Below are 10932 nucleotides of genomic sequence, written 5' to 3' on the forward strand. Positions count from 1 at the left end.
ATTCACTTTATTTTTAGGAAAAATACTTTATTTTTAATTTGAAATGTCCAAACAATATCCATTAATGACAACTAACTTTTTTAAATTTAGGATAGACCCTTTTCCATTATTCATTTAAATAAAAAGATACATATTGTTTTTAATATTTATGGACAATGTGAAAAATGATTAATTACTGAGACTTTTAAAAATGCTTTCTTTTTTATTCAAATTGAGATAATGATAAATTCATAGAGACCAAACTTGACTAATTTTGGTGCATCCATTAGTGCAAAGTGGATGTGAAATTCGCCAATGTTATGCTGACATCAAATTGGTATTTTACTATTTTTAAAAATTAAATTAAAAAATGTTTTAAAAATGTATCTTACATTAAAAATTATTTAAAATTTTCCATTTTGATGCCGGCATAGATATGGCTGTGAATTTGCCGGCGGACAATAGAACTTGTGCCTTTTTGTCCATTTTTGAGTAAATAAAAATGCAGCAGTTGGACGGATCAAGAACCATGGATTGTAAAATTGTAATAAAATAGAATGTCAAAAAGTAAATTATAAAAAAAATTATTAAAAGTAAAATACTCTTTTATATTTGAAATAAAACCAAATTGAAAATGAAAATGAAAATTTATTTTTTATTTTGATTATGTTATTCACTGATAAATGATAAAATCTTATAATCAAACAAGATTAAAAAATAGCTAAATTCATTCTCATAAAATTCCAATTCATCTATTGCATTATTTCTCACATTTAGTGCTCATCATATATTAGGCAATGAGTGAGACCAATTAAAAATACGAGGTGAGGAAATCTACATTTTTAATATTGTCATTAGTCCACATTGTAATTACTCCTTGCATTATTTTTCTAATTGAAAGTAGATATAGTATCTCAAATTTATCTTAACAAAGGTAACAATTGAATGATGTTAATTTGGTTTGTATTAATGATGAACATACACCCTAATGGAAGATGCATTTCTTTATTTATACAATTAATTCGATCTTATGTACATCTTTCTCTTCCTTTTTCTAATTTGAAAAATAGAATTTTAACTGAGGAAATTAGCTAGCCACCAATCAGAAAATGAGAATTTTTTTGTTCTAATTGTTTTAAAAAAATTTGCTACTAAACTTTGGCTTCTTAAAATTATATCTGTGATTGCAAATTAATAGGAATCAAATAAAAACATTAGTTCCCTGCCTAATATATCTCCAACAACTATATTATAGATTCATACCCCATTTCGGTTGGGGCATTAAATTGAATCTCCCTTGCTTGAGCCATTGTGCACATGGAAATTCTTCTATATATTCTGCATTCCTTCCCTATATTTTCTCACAGCTGGATTGGAACAATAATGATCATAGGATGCTTCCCCTTGATTTATTTCAGATGCTGGATCAACTTCTCAATCAGGATAACTGTAATTCTAATTCTCTTTATTTCTTGTGTTGTTCTGTTTTCTTTAGTATTCAATAAAACTTTTACCCAGCATTATATCTGTTTTAAGCCCATTGGGTATTAAGTGCTAATCCTTTTCGCCATCTGGGTCCAAGCCCAAATTGGGTATTGAGAATCATCTTGGAGGAATGGAGCCCAAGAAGCGGGACATTCAGTCAGTGGTATCGATTAAATCAGCCCAATTAAAACTCCCAGATTTTCTTCAATCCGTGAAGCTTAAGTATGTCAAATTAGGATACCACTATGTGATAACCCATGCAATGTATCTTTTGTTATGCCCCATCGTAGTCCTCATTGCTGCTGAATTGGGCACGCTCAAGCCAGAAGATCTGTACGAGTTACGGGAGCATCTTCGATTTAATCTTGTCAGTGTTATCCTCTGCTCAACATTGCTGGTGTTTTTTTACCACGCTCTACTTTATGACAAGACCAAGGTCAGTTTTCCTTGTGGATTTTGCATGTTATAAGCCTGAGGATGAGAGGAAATGTAGTAGAGAATTGTTCATGAATTGCTCTAAATCGACTGGTACATTTTCCGAGTCAACTTTATATTTTCAAAGGAAGATCGTCGAGCGTTCGGGTATAGGGGATGAGACTTACTTGCCTGAAGCAGTGCTTAGAGTGCCCCCAAACCCATGCATGGCAGAGGCTAGGAAAGAAGCTGAGATGGTTATGTTTGGTGCCATTGATGAGCTTTTTGCCAAAACGGGTGTCAAGCCCAAGGATATTGGGATACTTGTTGTCAACTGTAGCGTTTTCAATCCCACTCCTTCCCTCTCTGCAATGGTAATAAATCACTACAAGTTGAGGGGGAACATTTTGAGTTACAATCTAGGGGGAATGGGTTGTAGCGCTGGCCTCATATCTATTGATCTGGCCAAGGGCTTGCTTCAAGCTCATAGGAATTCTTATGCAATAGTTGTTAGCATGGAGAGCGCTACATTGAACTGGTATGTTGGGAACGACAGATCCAAACTCGTATCTAATTGCATTTTTAGGATGGGGGGTGCCGCCATTTTGTTGTCAAACAAGAGATCAGAGAAGAGGAGGGCGAAATATGAGCTAGTGCATACCGTTAGGACCAACAAAGGTGCTGATGATAAATCCTTTCAGTGTGTTTTCCAAGAGGAGGATGATACGGGAAGAGTGGGGATTTCATTATCTAAAGAGCTCATGGCAGTAGCAGGGGATGCTTTGAAGACTAACATAATAACTCTGGGTCCTCTGGTTCTCCCCATGTCCGAGCAAATTCTCTTCTTTGCATCTTTGGTGGGCAGGAAATTTTTGAAGATGAAGGTAAAACCTTACATTCCAGATTTCAAGCTTGCATTTGAGCATTTCTGCATACATGCTGGAGGAAGGGCGGTTTTGGATGAAATTGAGAAGAATTTGCAGCTTTCAGAATGGCATGTGGAACCATCAAGAATGACTCTTTATCGGTTTGGTAACACATCTAGCAGCTCGTTATGGTATGAGCTTGCGTACAGTGAAGCCAAAGGAAGAATGAGGAAGGGAGACAGAGCGTGGCAAATTGCCTTTGGGTTTGGTTTCAAGTCCAACAGTGCTGTCTGGCGGGCTCTCCGAGCTGTCGATCCTAGTTCAGAGAAGAATCCATGGACTCAAATTATTGATCAGTTCTCTGTTGACTGTAATGGGCACCCCCGAATGTCCCAAAAACTAAGCCAAATTGCTGGAAGGAATTATGTCAAACAGTTTGCATTCAACCTCTTGTTTCTCCGTTTAATGTGTTAAACTCCTTATAACTCCATAAATCAAATGTTTATTTGTTTATTGTGTTTTGTGCATGGAATTGGTATCATACAACATAAACAAGAAAGAACTACTATAATATGCAAAGTGGAAATGAACTGCTGCCAATAAAATGTTATTTTCAGAATTCATAAAACCAAATACATGCCAAATTTATCAACTCACTAATTACTTCAGCATTATTGACATAATACTCCAACCCATGCTTTTGAACTTGCTGCTACAGTATTTTGTCCTTCAATCAGTCCACTACCTTGGTAATATCCTTCCCTCAAAGCGGCATAAGCGTCGGACAAGTAGTGAAGGAGATAGGAGCAAAATACCAAATCTGCCTGTAGCTGGAAATGCAACTAAGCTGCCTGATAATGAAGCCGATAACAAAAAATTCTAAAGGCCAAACCCCAAGGGAATGACGTCTAGAATGTTACAAGAGAGGATAAACGTCCTCAAATGCCAAGAACGGAGCTGCAACTCATACACCAATTTCTTCTCATATTCAACCTGTCTAATGAAGCCACAAACGCTTCCTTTTATTCTATTTTCAAGGGTTGGCTCAACTCATATGGGCAATGTGGGATAAAAGATGTGTAATATATAAAACATATATTAAAATACCCCTTATGTCTCCCTTGGGTACACATCACCATAAAATAAATATTAAAGTAACACTTTAATATTTTACAATTAAGTTAGACATTACTTTAATAAAACTTCAAGCATTAAAATGTATTAGCAATCAGACTCCGAATAATGCGAGTGATAGCTCATCGGAAAGCTCTCACCGAAGAGTATCGAATCCAATCACCAAAATTGACCTGCACTATGTCCTGCCGACTTATTAAAAATAGTAAGTATGCTTAAAACTAAGTAAATCAACTTTGTTTTGGCCCAAACTGGAAATGACTAGGCCAAAACACTCCAGGATCCCATTAAACCCTTCATTAGCCTTCGAGACCATGTAGAACAAGGCTAACGCACACACACTTAGTCAACTGCTAAAATGGGGACATTACAATCCGCCCCCCTTGAAATTGCTTGTCCTCAAGCAATCTCAGTCCAGCCTGCTGAATAACCTACTCACTCTCCCATGTAGAATCTTCCTCCGGCAGGTCTTTCCATCTGACCAAATACTCTTTCACTATCCTGTTTCTAAGCTTCCTCTCTCTGGTGTCCAGAATAGCCTCGGGTACTAACACAAGCTTCCCCTCCTCATCCAAAGGGGGTAAATCTGTAGAAGGCACTACACTCTGACCAATGGCTTTCTTAAGCCTAGACACATGAAACACATTGTGCACTCGATTGCCCTCTAGAAGCTCAAGCTCATAGGCGACTTTGCCCACTTTGCGAATCACCTTGTAGGGACCATAAAATCTAGGTTTCAACTTTTCATGTCCGCTCTTCTTGAGCGATGACTGTCTATATGGTTGTAGCCTCAAGTAAACCATATCCCCTACCTCGAAGCTACGCTCTATTCGGTGTTGATCAACATGCAATTTCTGTTGATTCTGGGCCTGTTGTATATTCTCTTTGAGCACTTTCAGGATGTCCTAACTATCTTGCAATAAGTTTTTGGATTTGGGCACTCTACTGTCCCCAAAACTAAATCCATGAAGCTAGGTGCTTCATAACCATAGAGTGCCATGAAATGAGTCATCTTGATGAACATATGATAAGTGGTGTTATAACAATACTCTCCCATATAAAACCATCTGATCCAAGCCTTTTGTTGTGTAGTTACATAGTTTCTCAAATATCCTTCCACCCATTTATTCACAATCTCTGTTTGCCCATCTGTTTGCGGATGATAACTAGTGCTAGGTGTAAGATCTGTACCACACAACCTAAACAACTCTTGCCAAAAAACACTCATAAACTTACTATCCCTGTAGTGCGTGCCCCTGATTCACATTTTGTTATCGTTGCCGAACTCTTTAAGGGCTAGTTTTATGTTGATGGTTAGCAGCATTGTTATGAGATTATCAGATATTCTACTATGGATTTAGTTTATTATGTGATGAGATTACTTGGACTTTACATTTCATGTATATATGATGATTATTTTTAGTGTTCACAATTATTGATGATGATCATTACATTGCTTCCAGTTATTAATGATGATTAGTAAGATGATTTATTATCATATGTGTTTTATTATACTTACCCCATACTTGCATGTGTATGGTGTGCGTGTTTGCTTTGCGTGTTTGCTTTTGTATGGCGTGTCTGATGTGGTTAAGGAAGGGAGTCGTAGTTTTCCTGCCATTGCCTGTTTAGCTTAGTATATATTGTGCTTGTACATGCATGGTTTTTTTATGCAGGTTGCAGGTACTGGGTATCGACTTCTTTGAATTGCCAGGATGAGCGTACCCTATCACACTATCTCAATGATAAGAGAGGGGAGATAAATTCTCAAGTCCAAATCCCAACCCTGTTTAAGCCATTTGTTCTAATTGAAAAAAATTAGAACAAGTATCCGAGTTGAGTACCCTCCGAATACGTTGGATAACGTAATTCGTGATTTAAACCCTTGGTTTGATTTTGTATGTATTTTGGCTATGATGGATTTTCATATTTTTACCTTGTGAGTCTTTGATGTATTTTCTACTAATTAAGCCTAATTAAAAGATTTAATTAATGGTTTAATTTAATGAAAAATTAATATGGTATTTTAATATTTATTTTATTTAATTAATTAGAAAATTAATTAAATAAAATAATTAAATTTGAAGATAAAAGTTAAAAGTTTAAATTTGGAATGTGATAATATTTATTTTAATAATAATATATTTGGAGTTCATTTTTAAATAAATGACTAAATAATATTATTATTAAAGCTAATAAATATTTTAGCAATTAAGTTTTGGAAAATGAAATTTAAAACTGGAAGATATATTTAAATTAATAAAAGATTCTAAATCTCATGTGATTAAAATATAAATATATTAAGATTGAAAAGTGGAATTATTAAAGTTAGTGCATGAGATTTAATAAATAAATTAATTAAATTAGAAAGAGTAAAAGTAAATATTATATTAATTAATGTGCATTATTTTAATATTTGCTCACATAGGAGTTGACAAATTTTTGGGAGTTGTCATGTAGACAACACTGGAGTTTGCACTCTAAGAATGCACAAGTTGTCTACACTTAAAAGTTAGCATTTTATTTGAGCACATGGTGTCTACACCCTTAAGACTTATCTAGAAGGTTGGATAAGGCACATGCTTGGTTGTCATGCTTATCTTCTAGTTGTTTCTAGAGACACTCTAAATGCATCTTAGAGGCCTTTAAATAGAGGCTCCGTAGTGTGTTTGGGCAAGCAAAAATGAAAGCTTAAATGGAAGCTTAATGGAAACTATAAGCTACAAGCTTTAAATGGAAGCTTCAAAGCTTACATGTATTGGGGAAGCTCATATGCTCATATGTTCCTACATGCTACTATGCTCCTTTTAGCATTTCTAGTCACTTGGAGGATTCGATTGGCTTGGATCTTGGAGGGATTGCGAATGATGGAGAAGGAAAGGATTTTCTATGGACTTCTGAGGCATGGCGGATTAGCATCAGTGTCCAGGTGCACTCGTGATATTCGCATATTCTCCTTGCACCATCATGTCTTTTATATGTGTCTGAATACTCTTTGTGATTGAATCTACAATTTGGAATTGAAATCTAGATATGTTATTGGTTGAAAACATTAGGAAACCCTAGATCCAATTAAGGAAGAAATTAAATCTAAACGGGTTCAGGTTCGATATAGAATCAAATCGAAGGATTGGTTGGACAAGTATGAAGAATTCTAAGTTAGAAGTTTATAGGCAAACCTATTAGAGAGATTAATAGGTAAATCTAAAGAATAAGAAGAAATCTTAATTTATAGATTTGAAAAGTCCTAATTTATTTTAAAAAAGTTATGCTTACAAACATTATTGTAAATGTTTCTCTTGCTTATTAATTCTATAGATTTTGCAGATATATATATATATATACCTATATATATATATGTATTTATATATATATATATGTATTTATATATATATATGTGTATATAAATATATGTATATGTGTGTGTGTGTATATATATATATATACACACACACATATACATATGTGTGTGTGTGTATATATATATATATACACACACACATATAAATATATGTATATGTGTGTGTGTGTATATATATATATATACACACACACATATACATATGTGTGTGTGTGTATATATATATATATACACACACACATATACATATATTTATATACACATATATATATATAAATACATATATATATATATAAATACATATATATATATATATATATATATATATATATACATATTGTGAAAATGCCGCTTGAAATTATTGAAAGAATGAGAATCGCTTTTGAAAAAGCGTTTAATTAAAAAAAAATGCTTATATAAATTAACATATACATACGATATACCCCACCCCATCGTACCTCTGCAAGGTGCCTGCGATGGGATAATTGTCTTTAAAATATGTATAGCACCTGCTGGCTGTCCGAGGGTATTGTACCCTGCGTCAGTCGCAGGCGACCTTTGTAAGGCCGCACGAATATAAGCCGTTAGTACACGGCCATATATATGAAGCGACTATGGTCACAGAGGGTTTATTTGTACCGGCGATGGGTATTAAAGCAGTCGCAAAATGGCAGGGTAAGGTACCTGCGACTCAGATGTGGCAATTGGATGGGCCACATGGCTTACCAAGCTAACGTCCATAGTGATGCGCAACGATATATTCACTTTTATAAAAATGTCATGTGATATGCGTTGGTTGAGATCGGATTTGAAATTCGAATATTATAGTTAAACAATTATTAATATATGTATATATATGTGTGTATGCATGTATATATATATATATATATATATATATATATATAATGGGAATTGAATTTTAAATAGATGTAAGATTTTAAATAAATAATATAGTTTTAAATTATTCTAAATATTTAATTAGAATTTATTCCAATTAAGGTTAGTAAGAAAATGTAATGGAAGTAAATTCATGAATGCAAATTAAGTTGGCAATTATTATATTATTAAAGATTATTTTAGATAAATGAATTGCCTATGAGGTACATGAGGGAAATTATAGATTATTTATTTGAGTATTTATCTTAATAACTCGTATATTGGGATTGCATCTTAAGGAAGTTATATTCAAACTACTAGTGACGTTGTTGTTAGAAGAGTAATGAAGAATATACCATCATAGATTGGTATTAGCTATTAAATTATTATCAACTCAATTGTTAATGAAATAGAGTATAGACGATTATCATTGATACGAGTATGTTATCAAGATATTGGTGTGATGATTGTGGTCATTATGGATAAGATTTCCAAAATAACTTGTTATTATTAGTATTATTGAAATATTAATATTTGGATTGAAGTTGACTTTTTACGTACAAACTATTAATCATTGGGTTGATGGTATGGTTGTGCAATTATTAATTAGATCAATTAACTAGAGTTACTTGGATTTAATTAATAATTATGTTATAGAGATTTAATTGATATAATTCTCTAATGAGATTGTTAAAAAATATTGATATCAAAGTTGATAGGTCTTAATCTGATAACTTGAATAATGACTTAGATATTTTAACGGTTATTAGTGACAATGTAATAATGATTATAATGAAGAGGCTTAAGTATTAGAGATACTTAATTGAGTTCTAACCCTTAAAATGTTAATGGATCATGGAATTGTGTACCTATGTTAATTGATCGATTAAATTAAAAGACTCAGACTTTAGTAATACTTAATTAAGTTTCTAATTGGAAACTATTAGAGGGTTAATAGGTCATGGATGATGTACCCATGTTAATGAATTTAATTGATCATTCTGATTAAGTTGTGATATCTTATTCAAAGAATGATAATTGGTTCTCTTATAATAAAACGAATAATGATTCTTGATTTATTATGAAAGTTGAAGTAACCTTAAAAGAAGAGTTAATCAATTAGAATATGGATCATGGTTAAATATAGAGAACAATTTAATTAAGGTCAATGATGATCAGTTTAATGAGTAAATATTTATCCTTAAGTTATTTTTAGAAAGTAATTCTTAATAATGGAAGGATAATGCTATCAGGGAATCAAATGGGTTGACTTGTAGGTCAAATGATGAAACTTAGACATTTGAAGTATTCTTGAAAATAGAAATCTCTACAATTGAAAATGGAAAATGAAACTCTACACATTATTCAACTATGTGAATTTAGAAAACCAAAAACATGTGTTTGCGTCGTGTATTCTATATGCTTCTTGTTTTGGGTTTTTGGGTTGACTAATGTTGACCAGTCCTAGGTTGTTACCAGAGGCTCGGGGGTTATGAGATGTGTTGGCATGTTGATTTTATTTGGTCTCGATCTTTATAAGCCCAACCATGGTAATGTGATCATATGCTCTATGAAATGTTTGTATTTGTTCATCAGTCTTCATGTGTGAAGCTGAGATGTATGTGTTAGAGACACCTGAGCTAATCATTTTTCAGTCATCGATCAGTTATCCTTGGATTGTTTTCTAGTCACCATGATGAGACTATGATGTGGATTTATTCTTGATGATGTCATGGTGTGACATGTTTGACTCAACCATTTTGGAGTCTTCGATCAGTATGATTTTGAGATATTATCAGTGATGCCTTCAGTTGCCAATAGAGAACTATTGTGGTCATGATTTTCTATGGATGTTTCTCATGGAGATTTGATGCTTTTATGCATTTTTGATGATTCTTATCATGGATATTTGATGATTCTTATTATGGATAATTGATGATTATTTTGCGGATATTTGATGATTCTTTTTATGGATTATATTTTGGATTTTCTTTACAGTCGCTTGTACAGGGCTGTGGTGATTTATGATTCCATGAGCATTAGGGTAGGTAATCTACTTGTAGTGTCAGGAAGTGGCTTGCAATGGGTGCCGGGGCCCTAAGAGGCTGCCAGGGTAACTCATTATAAGTTTGGTTAATAAGTGATAACATTTACACACTAAATGGGGATTAAATGAACCTAAAAAGATAATTGTTTTGGATGTTCTCGCCCATGCCTTGAGCGCTTGTACAGGCTAGGATGGGAGTAGTGAGACGCATGGTTGCGACCATTGCATTCCATAGTATGCCTTGTCAGTATGAAAGGATACTAGTGGCCACATGAAATCTGTATGGACCCGTGGAGTTTAGCTAACTACTAGGGTAACTTGTACGAGATAAATGCGATGACACTTTCCCACTTGCAGAGTATGTTTCCTACATGTCATTGTTGTGCCTCTGGGAATTAGATGTCAGATTTTGTGTGATGGAACCTTTGAGTTAGGATTCCTGGACTCATAGAGATTTATGCTTTGTGGTTTTGATAGCCTGTTTGGGACTTGAGACTATCTCCTCAGCACGGTGGGAGTGGACCACTTAGGTTCCACGCGGTCGAGTGGTAGTGTATTTTTCACTCTTATCATTTGAGATCCGTCCGAGACACTGTGGCTAGAGTATTCTTGGTTGGTATCTATCTTCATTATGTTCTTGGATCACTATGGTAGATGATGTACCTTATGATGGATGTATTTATTGGTATGTTTCTTATATTGATGATATGCATATGTTAGATGATAGTATCCTATGCTTTACTTTGCATTTTAGTAGGATGTTTTAGGAG

At 33.8% G+C, this 10932-nt stretch overlaps 1 pseudogene; it reads left to right on the forward strand.

Annotated features, from left to right (window-relative positions):
• The first annotated feature begins 1970 nt into the window (after window positions 1-1970).
• On the forward strand, window positions 1971-7973 carry LOC149545262 (3-ketoacyl-CoA synthase 11 pseudogene; annotated as a pseudogene).
• The last annotated feature ends 2959 nt before the right edge of the window (window positions 7974-10932 follow it).

This window comes from Cupressus sempervirens, chromosome 7 (assembly GCF_028749045.1).
Source record: "Cupressus sempervirens isolate cs-2001-9-10 chromosome 7, ASM2874904v1, whole genome shotgun sequence".
NCBI lineage: Eukaryota > Viridiplantae > Streptophyta > Pinopsida > Cupressales > Cupressaceae > Cupressus > Cupressus sempervirens.